Here is a 19,876-nt window from a genome sequence, read left to right as displayed (position 1 = left end):
TTGCCAGTTAAGTGTTCTGTGTTTCCGCTTTAGACGGGAGGTCCGTCAAGTTGCTTTCCTTTCCTGAGACGCCCTCTCGCACGGCGTCGCCCAGCGGACTCCGACGCTGAAAGCGCTGTGATTTCGCTAATGTTCCTTTGTTGGTGAACCGGATCTTACCTACCTCCCTTCTGAGACCATATTAAGGGGAGCTGGGGGGGTCCCAGTGGGTTCCTTTCATTTTTATGCGCATTCCACTGGCGGTGAAGCAACCGTGGTGTGAAGACTCTTAGAGTTACAGCACGGCATAAAAAGGGGATTCTCTGAACCCTTCAGAACACTGCATGAGGCCAATGAACACAGTGATAATTCAATACCCTAGTGCCTAGTTACCGGTCCTCTCATGCCTTGTCGAGACTATTCAGTCATTACCTTTGCGGGACTAGTACAGCAGGGTTTCTGCTGACCCTACACGCCCACAGTTCCCTTCCAGGATTACAAAGAAGGGGAGGGGGTGTTCTTTTGTCCTCAGCTGTTATCGTGCCACGTATGAATGTTCGGTGCGGGGTCTTGGCTCTGGGTTATTTGTCGGTATGAATATGAGGAAATATTGGTGCTAACAAAGATAGTATTAGGAGTACCAGTTTGGTATCCAACAGAAGGTGTATTCATTTCTAGTGAGAATTTAAGAGAGTAGCCTTACATGCCTGTGTGTTTGTTTGTGTTGGTATGTTTTTTCTTTTACAGGTTCTACTCCCCGCTGTACCCTTCCTTCCCTTCCCTCGCTTGATCGCTCTAACCTTCCGTGCCATTAGTGCAGGAGTTGGGGATGTCAAGAGGTGGAACCCCTATTGCATCACCAGAATCCTGAGGAGAGTTGGACTGGGGGACGGAATCGTAACAAGATTTCTGACTCACTGAAGGTAGATATAGACCACAGAGAGTGGGTTACACATAGGCTGCCACAATGTATGTTAGATGTCATATAAAAAAATATTGAGCTCCAATATCATTGAGCAAACAATAAGTTAATTATTTTAGATGTACGTTATCAGCTTTGTACTGCAGGTTAAGTCTGTCTGTAAGAACAGCTGAGTTGAAGATATCTGGTGTTTCCATTGCTTTCTGTTTTATCCCATTCCCCTTTCCCCTGATCTACTGCTGACCTGCATAGATATTCTTTGCATGGTCCCTGATTGCTAGTATCGATGCTGTTGGATAATGGTTGAAGGTTCATACAGCTGTGGTAGTCACCCCAGCTAACAGGTATACAAAACGCACCCAGCCAAAAAAACTCACAATAGAGCATAAAACCTTTGTCCTAAAAGACAGGTTAGATTGCTTATAGGTGGGACATTGCTTTGTTGTTGTACTCGCTTGCATCCTCCATAAAATTACTCACCAAAATTGTATAGGCATGTCACCTGAGGATGCCTCTCAATCAAAGAGCAATGATGGTAGGGACACAATCTTTGATGTGCGAATTTGGGTGATATTTAAAAATATTGAATAGTAGTAAATTGGGCACAGACACCAAAATATTGTTGTTCCTACACAGTACACGATGTACAAGTTTCTGCAATCACATTCCAGTTTACTCTTTTACAATTCGTCCTACGTGTCCTATCATGTTTCTTCTTATTCAGTACTTATAAAAAGGAGAACAATCACACATATTTACAGAGTTTAAAACAGCACCTGTGTAATTTTTAGTGTACATTACATGTCATATATGTCATATGCGTATTGCAACACCTCTGCAATCACACTATAAATGTATTGTCATCATTATGTACTGCTTATTCAGGTGCCAGCAGAATGCACCGGATGTTTAACTCTTTTGCAAAGCCTGGGGGGAGTGGGACACTGCAGGTAGTGCAGCCAACAAGTTGGGCTAAGCCCATTGGTACTTCAGGAAGGAGTGCTGTAATTCTACTACTGCCATCTGATGAATGTAATGACTTATCACTTCCTGGCATGGTGCAAGACCAATGTTTGTGAACCTCTGACTAACTGTGTGACTTCTGATTGCATGCCTCATGCCATGTATCAGATACGCCTTGTAACCCTTGTGAAGGTAATATATTTGCAACATCTGCCATTCATGCAGATCAATCTGTATGCTCATTTTAGACCCCCACATACTGACTTATCGCATCCAACAGCTACTGTTAGTCTTCAGCAAGAGTGACCATGTAGTCCATGATTGACTGAAGACTTGAGGGACCTGGCTGGAAGATCTGTGGTGTTATATCACAGGAGGGGGTTCCTGGCCATACCATTTCCTCTACTGTGTCTGTGTGAGCTCTCTCATCTTCAATAGGAAGCTGGGAAAGCTCATCTTGAGATGTCTCCTGGCCTTCTCACAATCTTGAATGATATCTGTGCTAGACTGATAGCCCACGTATGTCTGATATTTCACCATATGGAAGTGAGAGGCCTAGACGGTGTCTAGTTCTGACACCGCTAGGTATTTATGTATGATGTGATGATCATGGTTTAGTGTTCATTAGCGGCCATGATATGTTCCACCTCTTCCTGTTTGCTGTATCATGCTCGAGGTTAACATGTAGTCAGTCTGGCATACCATACATCAGTGTGTTTTGTGACATCTTTGTGGCATACTACTGGATGCTACTTAACAAATCAACTGGTTTCTGAAGGGGAGTAATTGCATGAACTTATGAAATGCATAAGTGTGTGTCTACCTGTTCGAGAGAGAAAACTTGTGAAGGCTGAGACTGGCCCTCACAAATGTTGATGGTACCAGATATGAATCACAAGATGTATTCATGCAGCAGTTGTATGGACAGTGTGTGTTATAGTTGTGTACCAGCGGTCATGTGATGCACTATGAGCCCAAAAAATCTTAATAAATAAATAATTGCTATTAGGATAAATACTTGTGAGCATTCAAATTACATGCTACGTTGCTCCATTCTTTACAAAAAAGGTGCTCTCTTCTTGGCAGTTCAAATGCGTCTCTATGTGGGTGATATGAATAATGAAGGGAAGTGGATCATCTGATGCACACGCTTGGGAAAAAGTGTGCCATAGGAGCTTATGTTGTTGCCTTGTTTAATATTTCCTTTTGAGTCTTCAATGTTCCTCAGCTCCTTGTCTGGAAATCTGTCTTTAGGACGGCGCAGAGGTGCATTGACTTCATCTTCATCTTCAAGTCTCTCAAACAAAGCTTTCTTACTCATAAACACTGTTATGCCTCAAGCAATAAATTAATATCATAGTCAGACAGACAGAAAGACAGACATAGATAGATAGATAGATAGATAGATAGATAGATAGATAGATAGATAGATAGATAGATAGATAGATAGATAGATAGATAGATAGATAGATAGATAGGCAGTTATGGTACACATTAAAACCAAAAAAGCACTGAAATTTGCAAGGTATGGTTAAGATCAGCATCTATAACTGGCACAACAGTAGTGCAAACTATAACTTGCACACCAATTGTGCTCATTATGTGAGATCGTGAGCATTGCATGTGGTGCGTGATGATGTAATTCATCGTGATTCATAGTAGTTGGCAAGAGGATGCAGGCTTGATGTGCAGTGGGCTTTCAAGCACTCATTTATCTGGATTGTGTAAAAAGTGCAGCTGGAGTCTGTGACACACTTATTTATGACAATAAGTGGCCTCTGAGGCATGTAGGCATGGCCTCTCAGACTGTGTCATGCAGGTTACCTTGGCGCTTATGTAGCGGCCAGGTATCCTCTGAGCATTTAAATTGGGAACCTGGGGTCTCTGAACCACTTGACCCATGCACACTCTGAAGGGTCTCCTTGTTGTATATATTAATTGTGTTAAGCGTGTTAGTCGCGAGCGTGTTCCTTTCATCCCGCTCCTGACTGTCACGCTCTGCATTGGGTTGTTTTAATGGGAGTTCTATGTGGGAGGCTAACGGGTGGCATACTGTTGTATTCATTGTATGTTTATCCTGGTTAAGTGAGGATAACAATGCCACAATGGTTGACTATGAGTTAGTTAGACACAGAGTTAATACTTACAAAAAAATAATGAAACAGGTCATGGATAGGAAGAGAGGTGCTGCGAGTAAACAAAGGATTGTAATTGGTGATTGTGTCCGCTTGGAAAAAAAGGAAGGTGTTGCTAAGGGTTCTCCAGTTTAGTCAGATTCCAAGAGAGTTATTGAAGTTTTCAACAATGCTGTGAGAATTGAAGGTGGAAGTGTCTGGAACCTCAACAGGATTTCCTTGTTCAAGGCTATGGTTCATCCATCTAAGGATTCTGGTAGTAATGTATTTTTAGATGTTGAGCACAGTAAGGTTCCAATCAATCAGGACTTGCATCATCCTGACCATAGCCGTGATTCTGCTAGGAGGATGCGTGACCATCATCTTCCTGAGAGGTTCAAGGACTATGTTATGAGTTAAAAAAAAAAGGGGGGGGGATGTGTTGTATATATCAATTGTGTTAAGCGTGTTCCTTTCGTCCCTCTCGCGACTGTCACGCTCTGCATTGGGTTGTTATGTTTTAATGGGAGTTCTATGTGGGAGGTTAACGGGTGGCATAATGTTGTATTCATTATATGTTCATCCTGGACCTGTGAAGACTGAATAGACTTCACTTGGAGAATACTTTGATCTCCTTCGTGATTATTTTGATGCTTATAACCTCTTAACACTCCTGACAACTCCAAGTTCCTTCTGTGTGGGGACGTTTGTGGCACTGTGGTATGCCTAAGGTGTTCAGGCTAGATCAACTCTCTCTCTCTTCAGACAGATTGCTGTCATATCATAAGGGGCAGTTTATCCACTATGTTGAAAAGGGCCTTTTGGGGCACAGTCATGGATGATGGCAGTAGTTTTCGCTGCAGGCGCATCCTTTGAAGTCAAACCCACACAAGATGATGGGGAATATTGGCAACACTCTGGCGATGACTCTGGATAGCATTCAAACCCATCGTTTTTCGGCCTCTCTGGCATTCTGATGTGCCTGACCATAACAATGCTATTGATCACGTGGAAGTTTTGCAAACTTACAGCTGGAACAATTTGCACTTATGTGCCACTGCATATTTTTTATGAATCCTAAATAGGTCCACCAGTGTGGTCGATTATACTGGTGGTATGCCCCTCTCCTACGTTTAAAATGGTGTTGCTGGGAACAGATGTGAATTAGATTTTAGCACTAAATGAGCAACACAGTCTGGAAAAGCCAACTTAGTTCATGTTTTCATCACCACATACACTTTCCTAAAAATCTTGAACGTGCATTTTTCAAATTAAATTTCACTAGACTGATAACAAGTCTGAACACTCCTTCATGAATATGCATTTGCCATCCATCGCCCTGACATCATAGGAGAGATGTATTCCATTATTTATGTATGCACATTTTCTTAAGCCTTTCAATTATCATACTGACGTTTACAAACCACGCATGTACTGCAGCAAAAATGAGAACGAGCAAGATTTCCACTTGAAAGGGCCGACCCAGCTCCTTCACAATGACGACTTTAGAAAAGCAGTTCAGCCTACAGCGCTTTCATGCAAAGATGAGGCATGTTTTCAATCCTTTAACACATTTTTGATCAGAGAACTCGCGATATTTGTATCTGTCATAGCTGATTTTCAATACACTGCAATGATTGTGACATCTTGTCACTTTTCCTCTGTGAAGAAACGTGGTTCTATTGAGTTTGCTTCCTATACAAGGCTATTTATTAGCAGGCTTCCACAGAAGAGGCTGGGGAAGCAGACAATCCTTAACAAAGAGCAGGCCTGATTATGTTCAATTCTGGGGGGCAGATTTACAAGAAAGTGAGGCATCTGTAGAGATGCGTCACTGTCCCTGCACCACCCTGAGAAACCCATGCGCCACCATGGATGCGCCGTATTTACAATACGGCGCACAATGGCGCAAGGATTGACAGATGCGTCAGAAATTCTGACGCATCTGTTGGGGCAAAAGTCACAGATTGCTGGAGTCGAGTCGCAAGCACGACGCACTTCCAGCAATGCATTCTGATGCCCACTACACTGAGTCACTGCTTCAGACAGGCGTAAGGTTTTGATCCAGTGGTATCCTACAAGTGAAGCAGTGAAATCTTGTAGATTTCACTGCGTCACTTTTACAAGGCTTTCCTGCTTGGGAACGCCCACAGTGCATACATTATACCATAATGTGACGCAGGGCTTTACAACGTGACGCATCTCCCTAGATGCGTCACATTGTAAATTGGCCGCATTTTTTACGCTGCCACTACATCACAAAAGTGACGCAGCGGCAGCTCAAAAGTGTTGCAAGGGGCTTGTAAATCTGCCCCTGGGTATCTCTCAGTGGAACAGACAGCAGCAGCTAGACAGACATTCGCATGGGTTCCAGCCTTGAACAATAATCCTCCCAGTGAACTATATGCGGTAGAGTAGTATCTATATAGCAGTGTGCATTAAAAGCATCGCGGTTGGACGGGTACTTGTTTTATCTGTTTCATTTTGTACTTGTTGGCTGCCATGCAAATGATTTAATCTTTCCTGCTGTTTCCAACATTTTCATTACATTCTTGCACTTAGAAGCACTCTTTTTTATTGTGCATTTTATGTGTTTTACATTGTCTGATTTGCCTCTAGTACACTTTGAGCTTGGGTTCAGGAATAATAATTCTTATATAAATATATCAGCTAGATTTCATTTGAGACAGGGAACTAACGTCTGCCTTCACATCACTGGACTGCAATAGCCTCTGGGAACAGAGTTCAATGCAGAACTGGCTTAACTGATCGCTAGATTTCCCAACCATGGAAAAACCCAAAGGCTGTTATTGTTCGAGCTGATTTGGTTGGGGTGGGTGATCGTGTGCAAGCAATTCACACTTACTGTTAACTACTTCCAGAGACACATCCAAAGTCATAGAATGAAAAACTGCCATTAACCGTCTTTTCCTGAGTCTACTGAGAAATCAGGACTAAACCCAGAATTTTAACACAACTGAACATATTTACAAGAGGATTGTGGCACCGAAATGGCACATTTTTTCGATGTTCCAGTGGCGCAATGTCCTGGACCATATTTACAAAGCGGTGTTTAGCCACTTTGCATGGCCTAACACCGCTTTGTGAAAATGGTATCCTTTCACACAGGTATCTGCATGAAAGGGGCGCGCAATGGGTGTTGCTGTGGGCGTTGCACTACAACACCCATTGCTTTTTGATGCTGCCCCAGATTTACAAGGATGTGTAAATCTAATACAGTGCCAACAACTAATGCCATGTCCCTACCTGCACAAAAACAATCATTAAATAATGTCGATTTGCTACTTTTATGTGTGCTGCAGAATGCAACACACACAGAAAAAGCAAGTCACCATTATTGCAAATCACCATTATGTCTCTTCCTGCACATAAAAAATCATCTCTGCAACACAGGCGCCCTTAAACTATGGTGCAAAGGTGTCTGTGTTGGCGCTAGGCAGCTATTTTTAGCCCCAGCACAAAGGAAAACACAGGGGTGCAGTGTATTCTTGTAAATACAGTGCATCACTTTTCTAAATGATGCAGCGTGGCCCTGCAAAATTTGCCTCAGCTCTGTACCACTTCTTTGTAAAAATACCCCAATGTGTTTTAGGACCATAGTGGACATACATAGGATCGACCGTTGTTGGAGGCTATCTTGTTACCTCTTAGATCAAGATTAGCTTAAGGTCCCAGATGTTCTTACACTGAGAGCAGATTGGGTGTTCTTGGGTGGCATGGATGGAAAAGTGGCAACATTAAACAATCTTTAAAGCAGAAGCAACCACTCACAAAATGAACTGCGTCCATAAGTTAATTTCATGTTTTGTGCAAGTTGAATATGTCCTTGGCTTTCAAATGTGATCTGCTTTGCTCTTTATTCACTGTCCGTGGTTTGAACTGGCTCTCGCTGGGATCCATTCTCCATGTGCTGAAAATATTTTCTCTGGCAACACTTCTCCTTAGGAGCTCTGTAAAATTGAAACTCTAGTTGGCAGGAGACATTTCCAGATTCTTAAATGAAAACCTCGTTTCTTGTCTCATTCATTAAACATCAGTGAAACACATTACACAGTGTGTTGGATAAATACTTTAACATAAGACAATAGAATTTAAATGTATTTGATGGCAATGATAGGGAAATGTAATTAAGGGCAGCAAGATACTCTACCTAGACTCTGTTGGAGACAATTTTATAAATCTTCCTTTATATACAATTATGCATCTGCAGGTCGCTATGAGTTGCAGTATTAAGGATCGAGAATCAACTTGTTGAGTGGGAAAGTAAATCAGGATGTGCACATTTTAGGGTCCAATAAATCAAGCGTGGTATCTTCCTACAGTACTAGATTTGCACATCCATGTCATGTATCCAGGAAACATGTTATTAATATTAAATTCTTATTCTAGGTCCATATATTTTGTTTTGTTTGTGAGTTTCGTGCCAGAGTGCTACTTACATGCTGGGCCAGAGCCAGAGTTCGGATTGAGGTTCACTCGAGTTAATTTGGTGGGAAGGTAGGAGTTCTCCTACGAGCTACTTTTAGTCACTTTAAAATTCAACCATGTATGAATTGTCATCACACTTGTGGAGCATCCCAATTTTACACTCATTTCAGTATCCTAGAAGCAAAAACCACACGATACTCTTCCTCAACACTAACTCTCAAACTCAACAGCAAGTACTGGCGTTCCGGCCAGGTCTCTAGGACAAGCCCTGTAAGAAGCCCTACTAATGGTGGTTGAAGGCTATACAAAACTTAAGAAATATGGGTAACTTACTTATTTACCCTGAATCCTTCATAATTGCACATGGAAATGAATTGCTTTTGGATATACTTGTTTACAAGTGTAAACAGGCTTAGAGGCATGCGAAAATCTACAATGGCGAGAGTATTTGCACTCCAGGTGCTCCATTATAAGGACATAGACGTACCCCATGCTCATGACATCCCTTTCAAATATTAAATCAATATGTAATGTATCAATGTTGCGATGGAAAATCAGTTGCAAAAAAACGATATGTAAACAACAACTCAAAGGGGGTGGTAGCCCATCTGCAAAAGAGAAGGGGTCCCTGTGGGACCGCCTTCCCCTTTGTGATTGCAAAAAAATGTTTGTTTAGGGACTACTGCCTCCTCTTAGACAAACCAAAAAAATAAACTTGTCTTTTTAAATGCAGTCCTTTATCTTTAAGAAAAACGAGCAGCATTTCTAAAAACGTTTGCTTTATTAAAAAGCAATCACAGGCATGGTGGTGTGCTGACCCTAGCAGGCCACCATCCTTGTGGAGGCTTCCAATCAAAGTAAGATTGAGATTGCGACCTACCTCATTAATATGCAAGAGGTAGGTCGTATTCTGTCGTATTCCGACCCACTAAGATTCTTATTTTTAACAAACGACCTATTAGTAAATAGATCAGTTCTTAAAAATCTTTACTGGTCACAAAAATATTGATTGCAAATTAAGACTCCTATTTTGCAACCAGATATAAGTACATATGACCCTTAAAGTGTAGTGGCTGGAAGACATCATCTGCACATAATCATGTAGAAGAATATAGCCATAAATTGTAAGCACATATCAACACATCTTTTCCCAAAGCACTCTTAAAGCAAAGTAGGTTATTCTTTGCATTGTGTTTTGCCATAGATGGTATTTGGATGGTTGCATTCATAATGCACATGTGCTTTATTTTGGAGTCAAGTCAGATCAAGGTGATTTTATTTTTCATAAAGTGACATCTTATCTCATTCACATTACGTCATGTTTGAATTACTTGCCTAATCCGATTCTCACGAGAATAGAAGCTGTTTAAATTTCTAGCAAATACTTATGATTGAAGCCTCATAAAATCCCTCAAACTAGCTATGTTGATAGATTCAGGATAGGGGAGAAAAAGCGTTTGTTTTTCCTTATTTTAATACATAGTTGGAGATGGACAGAAAATATGGCCATGCACCAAAATAAAAATGGCCCCCTTTAAGGCATTAGCGGCCCGATGTAGGACCGTTTTTCGCTGTCGTGAAAAGGAAATTGGCCCATTTGCAACCGATAAATAGGTCTGTGACATGTACAAACCAAATTTTGCGAGTCAGTAACGTATTACCGACTCACAAAATAGGGTTTGTGACTCGCTATTAGGAAGGAGCTTGCCAAGGGCATCCCTTCCTAATAGAGAGTTACACTGGTATGTACGATTGTTTTGCAACCGCAAATGCAGTTGCAAAACAATCGCAGTTATCACCTACTTCAAGTAGGTGGTAAGCCAGTTGCAAATGGGAAGGGGTCCCCAGGGGACCCTTCCTTTTTGTGTTGGGCAGCAAAAATATTTTTCAAGAGCAGGCAGAGGTCCCACGGAGCCTGCTTAAAAAGCCTATTCTTAAAAAATGAAGCAGAAACGTTTCATTTTTTTCTTTTTTAAATGCATCCCTTTTCCATTAATAAAAATGGGCTGCATTTAAAAAAACTGGTTTATTTGAAAAGCAGTCACAGAAATGGTGATTTGCTGACCCCAGCAGGCCACCATCCCTCTGAGTGCTGGCCATTCCCAATGGGTCGCAAATTGTGACCTGTCTCATGAATATGAATGAGTCCGGTCCCTTGTGACCCATTTGGGAATCGCAAACAGTCTCTCAGACACTGTTGTACATTACATTTTTCCAGTAGCAAATTGCGAGTCGCAAAAACATTTGCAGATCAATGCAGTTTTGAACTTGTAAAGAGAGGTCCTACAGGAGTTTTGCAAGGTACGGGAGACTGCATGCATTTGTGCTTGCTGCAGGCAATGTTTGTGGTAATATCAGGAAAAACAACAGTAAAGATCAGCCAACCAGACCATAAAACAGGACCACAAAGAACCAAAACTCTGGCACACCAACTCACTCGTCAGACCAGCCCTTCCGGCAGAGCTAGAGTGTCCTACCTGCCAGTCCGACCCTGCTTAATGGTATATCCAGTGGGAGCCTGTACTTTTAGCTTGAAGTGGGTGATTGGGGCACAAATGCATACAAAAACAATCACTCACACTCATGCATTCACACACACACACACACATCCATTCATAACACTCACTTCCAAATATTAATTCATGCATGCACACATGCATGCACCAAACATTAAAAATAAAATCATACTTACCTGTGAAGCTCTGCCTGGGAGATCCCAGGAGGGTTGGTATTGCTGCCTTCCCTCACTGGCTAACCTAAGGTCAGCCAATGCCGGAAGGCAGCAGTCCCTCTCTCGTCACAGAGTGGGTTGAGGTCAAGCTGACACTGAGCTGTCAGTGATTGACACTCTGCCCAGGGCACTTCAGGGCCTAGTACTGAAGTGTCCAGGTCCGAGGCAATCAGTAATGCTTCCCCTCGTCATGAGGGAGAGGGCCTCGAGGTGATTTGCAAAGCTGAAGAAGTCACTTTAACAGGAGCCGTGACTTCTTCAGCACTGCAAAGATCAGCTCAGGCAGCCAGGAACCTGCACATTTAGCGAATGTCTAGCCCCTGCCTGCCTGACTTGGAAATCAAGAGTGTCTGTCAGCTGACCTTTGCTTAGCCTGGCAGACACTCTTTATTGTGGCCAACAGTGAGGGGGCATGGCTCCTCAGCCCATAAGAATGGGCCGCACCTGGGAATATCCCTCATACTTGTCATTCACAATGTCTCTTTGATTACATGCTTCATTTCAATTCATATACATAGCCTGGACTGGGCCTACCTGGCACCGGGCATTTTCCCATTAGACTGGAAAGGTGAGATTCAGTTTTGATACTTGGTGCCAGTCTTGCAACCACCACTCACTCTTCATCTCCCTGGGGTGTGTGTATCCTATTGAGGCAGCTTAGGGGCTAGAGCTTTAATCCTGGATGCTGGGATGGCTGGGCAATGCTGATAAACCCTTTACTCACAGCAGCCCACATGCAAAAACCTGCTTGGGATGAAGGGTAGGTCTGCTGGCTGCCCAATATTCTTAAGCATGCAGGCAGGTGCAGTGGTCTGCCTCTGACTGGAGACTGGAGCAGAGCTGAGAAGGCCAGTGCACTTTGCACCCAGAAGCAACTGGTGTCTCCTTCTGAGCCCCATTCATGTTTCCTGCATTTTGGGCTTCCAAAACAAATGGAAAAAAAATAGTTTTAATGTGAACCCATTCAGACCACATGCACTTTAAAACCATTTGTTTTTGCATTTAGACCGGAAGAGAGATAACTTCCACCCTCCGTGCTTCTGCTTCTTGCCCAGGGGACTTGATGGATCAAGTTTGATTCCAAACAGTTGGCACCATCTTAGTGGTGTTAGTGGTTACAAGGCTCTCAATCTGTACAAAACTGCTATCAAGAATGACCCTGCTTTACGATCATTGGCCATACCCATGCTCACCCACCCTCTGCATAAGACTCCCTCATATGTGTTCTTGTGCTTTTCCGTCTTGGCTGGCTATTGACCAAGGTTTCTGCCTGCCGATCGAACTGACCAATTGACCATCTGACCAACTGAGCTGTTCTGCAGTCAACTTCATTGTTTTTAGGTATCTCTCTCTAAACCAGACTCTCTGGTATGACACTGTGAGAAATCTACTGACCGAAGGACTGTGAGCCTGACTGTACACCTCCAGGCAGCCAGCGTGGGAGATACTAGAGTCCTGTGTCAAGGACCAGATGCACATGGTCAACACAAGCCAGGAATTAGGAGGAGGAAAAGGAGAAACTCCCAGGCTTGGCTCGGCCTTTACCTGCCTCTGGCTGAGTAGCACAGGTAGGAGGTCTTTGCACTGCTGGTTTGTCCCAGTAGGTTTTTGTTTATCAGATGCCCTCTAGGTGCTATTTGAAGGAAATTGCAAAGGAAAAACAGTATGGTAAAAAGGAATACGATGTTCAAAACAAAGACTGTTTTTGCCCAATATTGTCCCTTGCATGACATTTAAAAGTTAGAAGAAGACACAAAAACAGGACTTCTACCATGCACTAACTGTATGTTATCAGGCGGTTTTGGCACTCAAATTAAGTGCACCACTCAGAATGATGCTGTTGGGGTGGGAGGTGGAATCAAGCCATAGACAAAGCTGGCCACTTTTCCTTGAGGCTCTAATATGCCAGAGTAAACTGGAGGCCTAAGACTCACCATAGTGGTGCAAAACCCCATCCTCGGTGGAAACAGATGGGGAAAGGAGAGGGGGTCTTCGGAGAAAACACCATTAAGTAGTGCCCTCTTTGCCACACAACCTGCTGACAGAGTTCTAGTGATAGAGCTTGCTCGCCATTCTGGCGTGCAGAAGTGGTGGCTAGTATGACACTTTTTTAGGCTGATGGAAGAGGAGAGTATTCTGTGGTAAGGGGGTCCCAGGGCATTCCCCGAGGTGACATGGAAGCCTCAGCATCTTCTCTCAGTCAATCCCTGCAGGTAGAACACCAAACAACTCTGGTGTGGTAGGGTCGAGTCCTAAGCCCATGCAATACTCTCCCAAGTCAGCAGAGAGCACGGCATATGATAAGGGGGTCTCAGAGGAACCGCTGAGGGAGATGTGGACCCCGTACGCCCACCTGCAGCATCCAACCCCTACTTATCGCTTCTGCACATAAGGATGGAAGCTCATGCCTCTGAGTATTCCCTAACCAGGCCTCGGCCATGATTATGGAGAATTGTCCCTCATCACTCAGGTGGCACTGTCTCTACAGCCGATCCCTGCCCGACCAGCTCTCATCTTATCCCACCTGATGTTAGCAGGCTCTTCTGCTCACATCAGGCAGGATAAGATGTGCTATACATTTTGGTGTCACCTCTATATGGCCCCTTGTCTCCATTGTCAGTAACTGTAGGTGACTGGAGGGCTGTGAAGGGGGTAGTGATATACAACTTGGGTTCCCGTACCTGACCCACACTTTCTTGCTGCCCTCAAGCTGTAACCACTATCAATCAATCAATCAAACGTTTATAGAGCGCAGTAAATCACTCGTGAGGGTTTCAAAGCGCTGGAGTTGCTTGCTGCTGCATGGAGGTTTAATCATTCAAATATTCAGGTGTTTAGTTCTCTTCTGAATTGCTAGAGCGACAGTGCGAGTGGGAGCATTTTTCGCTGTTGGCTTGATAGTTCCGTGGGGTGTCTGTGAGGGAGAGGGAAGCTGATGGAAGGTGTCTTCTCGATTGGTGGAGGGTTAGGCGTTTGTTGATGTATGCTGGTCCTTCGTTGTGCAGGGGTACTTGTAGGTGTGTGTGGGCATCTTGCACTTGCTTCTCTTCTGAATTGGGAGCCAGTTTAGTTTCCTGAGATGTGGTGTGGTGTGGGTCCTTCTCAGGCGGTCGAGTATGAGTCTTGCCGCTGAGATCTGTATTACCTGGAATCTCTTCAGCAGGCATGCAGTGATTCCTACATAAAGCATGTTTCCATAGTCCAGTCTCCTTGTGATGAGGACCTGCATGATGGTCCTTCTGGTGTCTGCCAGGAGCCACCTGAAGATCTTGTGGAGCATCGGAAAGGTTGTGGAAGCAGGCAGATGAGACTGGATTTACTTGCTTCTCCATGGATAGTTTGCTATCCAGGATGATGCTGAGGTTGAGGGTGTGGTCCTTTGGGGTGGGGATTGTGTACTGAGCTCTGCAGGCCACCATGCGTCAGTCCATGGCGAGGTGTTGTTCCCAAAGATAAGGACTTCTGTTTTTCAGTGTTGTGTTGGAGACAGTTATCCTTCATCCAGTCTGCAATGTTCATCATGCCTCTGTGGAGGTTAGCTTTAGTGGTGGAGGTACCTTTGGGTTCTGCCGGTGAGGTATGATGTGATCCACTTGAAGGTGTTTTCTTGAATCCCAATGTGGTGTAGTCTGTTGATCAGGATGTGTTGAGAGAAGGTGTCAAACACGGCGGACAGGACCAGGAGGATGATGACTGCTGTTTCTCCACTGACAAGGACGGCTCTGATGTAATCTATGCCTACGATCAGGGCTGTATCAGTGCTGTGGTTAGCTCAAAATCCAGATTGGGAGGGATCCAGATGGTTGTGGTCTTCTAGGTGTTGGGTGATTTGCTGCATGATCACTTTCTCAAGGACTTTTGCTGGATAGGGAAGCAGAGAGATTGGCCAGCGGATCTTCATTTCAGTTGGGTTGGTGGATTTTTTTTTCAGGATGGACCTCGCTTCAAAATGTGTCCAGTCCTTAGGGAAGGTGGCTGCTGTGATGGAGGTGTTCTGGACCTTTCTGAGCTCATTGAAGATTGTCTTGTTTCTAAGGTTGAAGATGTGGTGGGAGCATGGGTCAGTGAGTGCATAGAGTTCATATTGGACATAGTGTCTTGCACAGAGAGGCGTTTCCACTGGGTGAGAAGATGTTCACCTTGTGTTCGTGGGTGTGAGATGATTGATGCTGTCTACGACAGAGGATTGGTGTTTGAAGTTTTCATAGATGGCCGAGATCTTGTCATGGAGAAGTCTACGAGATTGTTGCACAGGTTCTAGGAGGGAAATATGTCATTCTCGGTGGCTACGGAATTGGTGAACACAATGGTAAAGAGGTATTTGCTGTGGTTGGTGCTGGCTTTGATCTAGTCTGCTAGGGCATTCTACTTGGTTTCTTTTAGGAGGCAGTGGTACTGGTTCAGAGCGGACCTGAAGGCGGTGGTGCCTATTGATGTTTTGCTGATGCGCCACTTTCTTTTCAAGTTGTTGGCATTTGCATTTGGTCGAATGCAGTTCCTCGGTGAACCAGCTTGCTCTTTTGCTTTGCTCTTTGTTCCTGGCTGTTTTGGCTGGGGCGATGGCATTGGCACAGTTTGTGATCCACTGGGAGAAGTTCTTAGCTGCTTGTTCAGGGTTGTGTGTAGAGTCTGGGAGTTGGGAGTCATTCTACTGGTGTTATGATACCTTTTTACAGTCTGTTTGTGTGGATCTGGGGGGCACGGTGCCAGGGTGGGTGGGTCCTGAGATGGTGAAGTGTACACTTTGGTGGTCGGTCCAGGTTAGTGATGTGGTGTAGATGTACCTGACTCTGTCTCTGGAGGTGAAGATGGGGTCGAGCATGTGTCCTGCGATGCAATGTGAATAGGGTCGGTGATGAGCTGTGTGAGGCCTATGTTCCTCATGCTTTCCAGAAGGTCGGAGCAGTTGGCATTGCTGGGGTCGTCGAGGTGCAATTTGAGGTCCCCTAGGAAGATGTAGTGCTCTGAGTTGATTGCGAGCAGGCCAATGAGTTCTAGGATGGTATTTCAGAGGCTGGGGTGTGGTCCTGGTGGTCTGTGGGCAAGGGCACCTCTGATGGTGATTTTTCTATCTGTAAGGAGTTGGAAGTTGGGGTGATCCATTACTGGTGAAAGATGGTAAGGGGATGTAATGCAGCAGATGGTGGCGCTGTAGATGATGGGTATACCGCTTCCGTGCTAGTAGGTTCTGTCCCAGTGCATTATCTTATAACCTTTGGGGATGGTGGGCGATGTCTGGTGTGGAGGCAGGGTTTAGCCAGGTTTAAATGAGGAAGATGACATTTGAGGTGAGGGAGGAGATTGTGTCCCAGACCTCTGTGGCATCTTTCCCAGGTGAACATACATTGAGTAGGATGCACTGGAGTTGTGATGTGGTGGTCTCGGTTGATGTAGCGGGTGTGGCCATGTTTGCAGTGTTGGTGTCATTTACTGCTTCAGTGCTGAAGGTGAGGGGGCAGTGTTGGCTGGAGAATAGTCCTCTGGTGGTGCGCTGGGAAGTGCAGCAGCAGTGGTTGTTGGTGCATCCTGGGTCCAATGCTCAGAGGTCAGTGGCTCTGTATCGTTGTGGGGTGGAAGGGACGGGGTCCTGGCGCAGACGAGCTTGACAGCTGTGTGCCTTCATCGCGCCAGTGATGGGCCTCCATTAAGTAGGGCCCGGGAGAAGCCGGGGCGCTAGTAGGTGGTGGGCGGGGCTAGGCAGGAGGAGGGAAAACAGACAGCAGGCAGGAGTGGCAAATGGGAAAAACAAGAAAAAAGCAGTGAAAAAACAAGGACAGGAAGCAGGAGGAAGCACTTAGAAAAATAAGGAGAAAGGAGGGAGAAAGCAGTTAAAATGTGACAGAAAGCAGGAGGAAGCACTCAGGAAAAAGGGGGAAACGTGGGAGAAAGCTGTAAAATGAGGCAGAAAGCAGGAGGAAGCACTGGGATAAATAGGGGGAAAGGAGAGAGGAAAGCTGTAAAAAAGAGGCAAAAAGCAGGAGGAAGCACATGAAAAATTGGAGAAAAGAGGGAGAAAGCAGTAAAAACAAGGCAGAAAGCAGTGTTAGAAAAAGAATTATGCTTTTGCATTGTTTTACGTAAGTTAGCATTCGCGGCACCATTTTCTTATTAGCGCATACCTTTTCTTTTAGATATAGGCCTTCTCCCTTTAGTCTAGCGGTGTGCACAGGCAGAGTGACCTTGAATAGTAGATAAGGTGTGCCCGGCCTCAGAATCGAAACTTACTCCTTTGTAATTTACTGTCCAGCTGCATCTGCGTGGAAAATTCCATGGTGGGCGTGCTTTTATTGGTTTTAAAGTGTCCATAATGTATTGTTATGCTTGCTGATGTCAGTCCCTCTGCAGCACTCCTAGCGACTGAGTGTACTTTGAATAAACTGTTATTGGTTTGTATTCTCTACTGTCTGACCGACTCTTCATTTTGTGTGGAAGGCTTAGAGGTGGTCTTTAGTGACCCGAGTGACCCTAATCGAGCCACTTCCTTCAGCAGGAGGAAGCACTCAGAAAATGGTAGGAAAGGAAGGAGAAACAAGTAAAATGAGGCAAAAGCAGGAGAGAGAGCGATGCAGCACAGGAGAGCTGGGCCTGGCCACTATCATGACAGGGCCAGACTGGCCAAAGTGGGAACCAGTCATTTCCCTGGTGGCCTGGAGGGGTAGCGGCCAGTTTTGTGCTTGTGGGGGCTGGTTTTGTTACCGGGAGCCGGTTTTGCAGCGGTGCTGCAATATCAGCCCCCCTGTAACATAAGTGAGAGCAGTGCTTCTTGCTAGCAATCCCCCCCATTCCCAGGGCCAGTTGAGCAATTCGGCACTGATTAAGACTTGACTTGGTCTGTTGCCAATCCTTCACCTCACTTTCAGTTGTCAACACATTGCTGGTGCCTGTGCACCGCAGCCACTATGCATCCATTGGAGCCCATAGTCGTTTGCCTATTTATTGACAGCATACCCAGCCTCCCCTAACCAGGACCCTACCTTGGCCTCACCAGATGGGATAACTGTATGCTCTTTGGGGAACAGAGAGACCCTTTATTAGAGACTATGAACTACTTCCTAGATCCCATACCACTTTGTAGACCACCTCCTGCAAGGCTTCTAGGCAACTGATATTTATGGAGGTGTTAGGGTGACATGTAGTTCCTAATAATATATAGGATCTGTGCGTTTAGACAACATATGCTAAGGGATTGGTGTCCAGACCGATTCCTGACACCCCCAAAGGATATGTTAGCCTGTAGACCAGCTAGCTCACCGTGCCGCTATAAGCCCTCTAATCTTACCAAGGGGCGAATAGTTTCTGGCAACTATCGAATATGACAACCCTTGATCCTTCAGGGATCATGGAAACAGTGCAGCACTTTTCGTTCAGTCACTCGTGCTCACTTCTTCTCAGAGAGATATACAGAATAAACGATGAGGACGTTTTCAATAAACATTTATTGAACCAGCGTCATTCTAATATAAAATACGTGTGCTGTGACAACCATTAGACAGCAACATATATTAACGATTGCAAGCACCGACTGAGTAAATAAAAGGTTGAATTCTACCATGGTGCTAAAACAGTGAATATATGCAGGCATATAGATACATAGCAATAATCAAGCATACTCTAAGATGCGAACCCTAGTTAAGTGTACTTAAGTGTACCTAGCATGTATATAGGTGTGAAGCCAAGAAACCCCCTAATAAAGAGCCAACCCCCTTATCTGTTGGGAAAGAATGAAGGACACAGTCTTGGTCTCGAGGCGGACACCCCGCTAGGGATGTTAGACCACTGTTTGCTTGAGTTTCTGCATGCAGGAACTTCAGCGTTTTGTGTCAGAATGGAAGCTTCTCCTTTGGTTTGCCCAGCAAATATGTGATGCTTATATACCCAAACGTACCCTCAGGGGTTCTACCTAGATTGATGAAGATACTGTGGGCCTGCCATTCAAGGGTGACAACAGAGGTGACTTTTGTACAGAGTTATTATAAAGAAGATGGTAATCCTGCTGTGATACTAAGAATCCTCATGCATAATAAACGAGGCAAGATTTCTATGTAAAGCATGCAACATTTGTTATGCACAAAACTAGGCAAAATGTCAGCGGCAGAGCAGTTATGTAGAGCAAAGTAGGAAAAATGTAGGTAAAAGATCGTGCAGCTACCTAGGCCTATATTGGGGCATATTGGGGCTCATAAAATCCACTCCTCATCCGAAGGACGATAAGATAAACTAATGATAAATTAAGCCTGTATTAAGCATACAAACATTTGTTAAAAAACCGAATGTAGAAAACATCTAAAAACATGGTATATGTAAAACGATGAAAAATGTTAATAAAGCTCCATAAGTCCTCTAGAAAGTCAATATACTGTTTAGACCAACTGAGCACATCGAAAGCCATGGTGCTCAGTGAGAGCAAGGTGATAAATAAAACAAAATGATGTCTCCTTATTCCAATTTGGCTTGTTTTGGAAAAGGCTGAATTGTTCCCATCACGCGGAAAGCCAAATGTTTGTGTCCTGTGTTGGAGACACAACATTAGTGCTGCTTGCCTTCGCAGATGACAGTCCCTGTATTGTATACTTTGCATCTCTTTGTGCTATTTATGTCTATCATTCCGTTAAGTTGTATACGGAAAACAGAGATGTACTGTTGATATACCGCCAGGGTACGAGACCAGAACGCAATGATTGAAGCATCCAGCTCACTAACAGAATGGATCGCAATTGC

Source organism: Triturus cristatus, chromosome 2_1 (genome assembly GCF_964204655.1).
Source record: "Triturus cristatus chromosome 2_1, aTriCri1.1, whole genome shotgun sequence".
Lineage (NCBI taxonomy): Eukaryota > Metazoa > Chordata > Amphibia > Caudata > Salamandridae > Triturus > Triturus cristatus.
Note: the sequence above shows the minus strand (reverse complement) of the source record.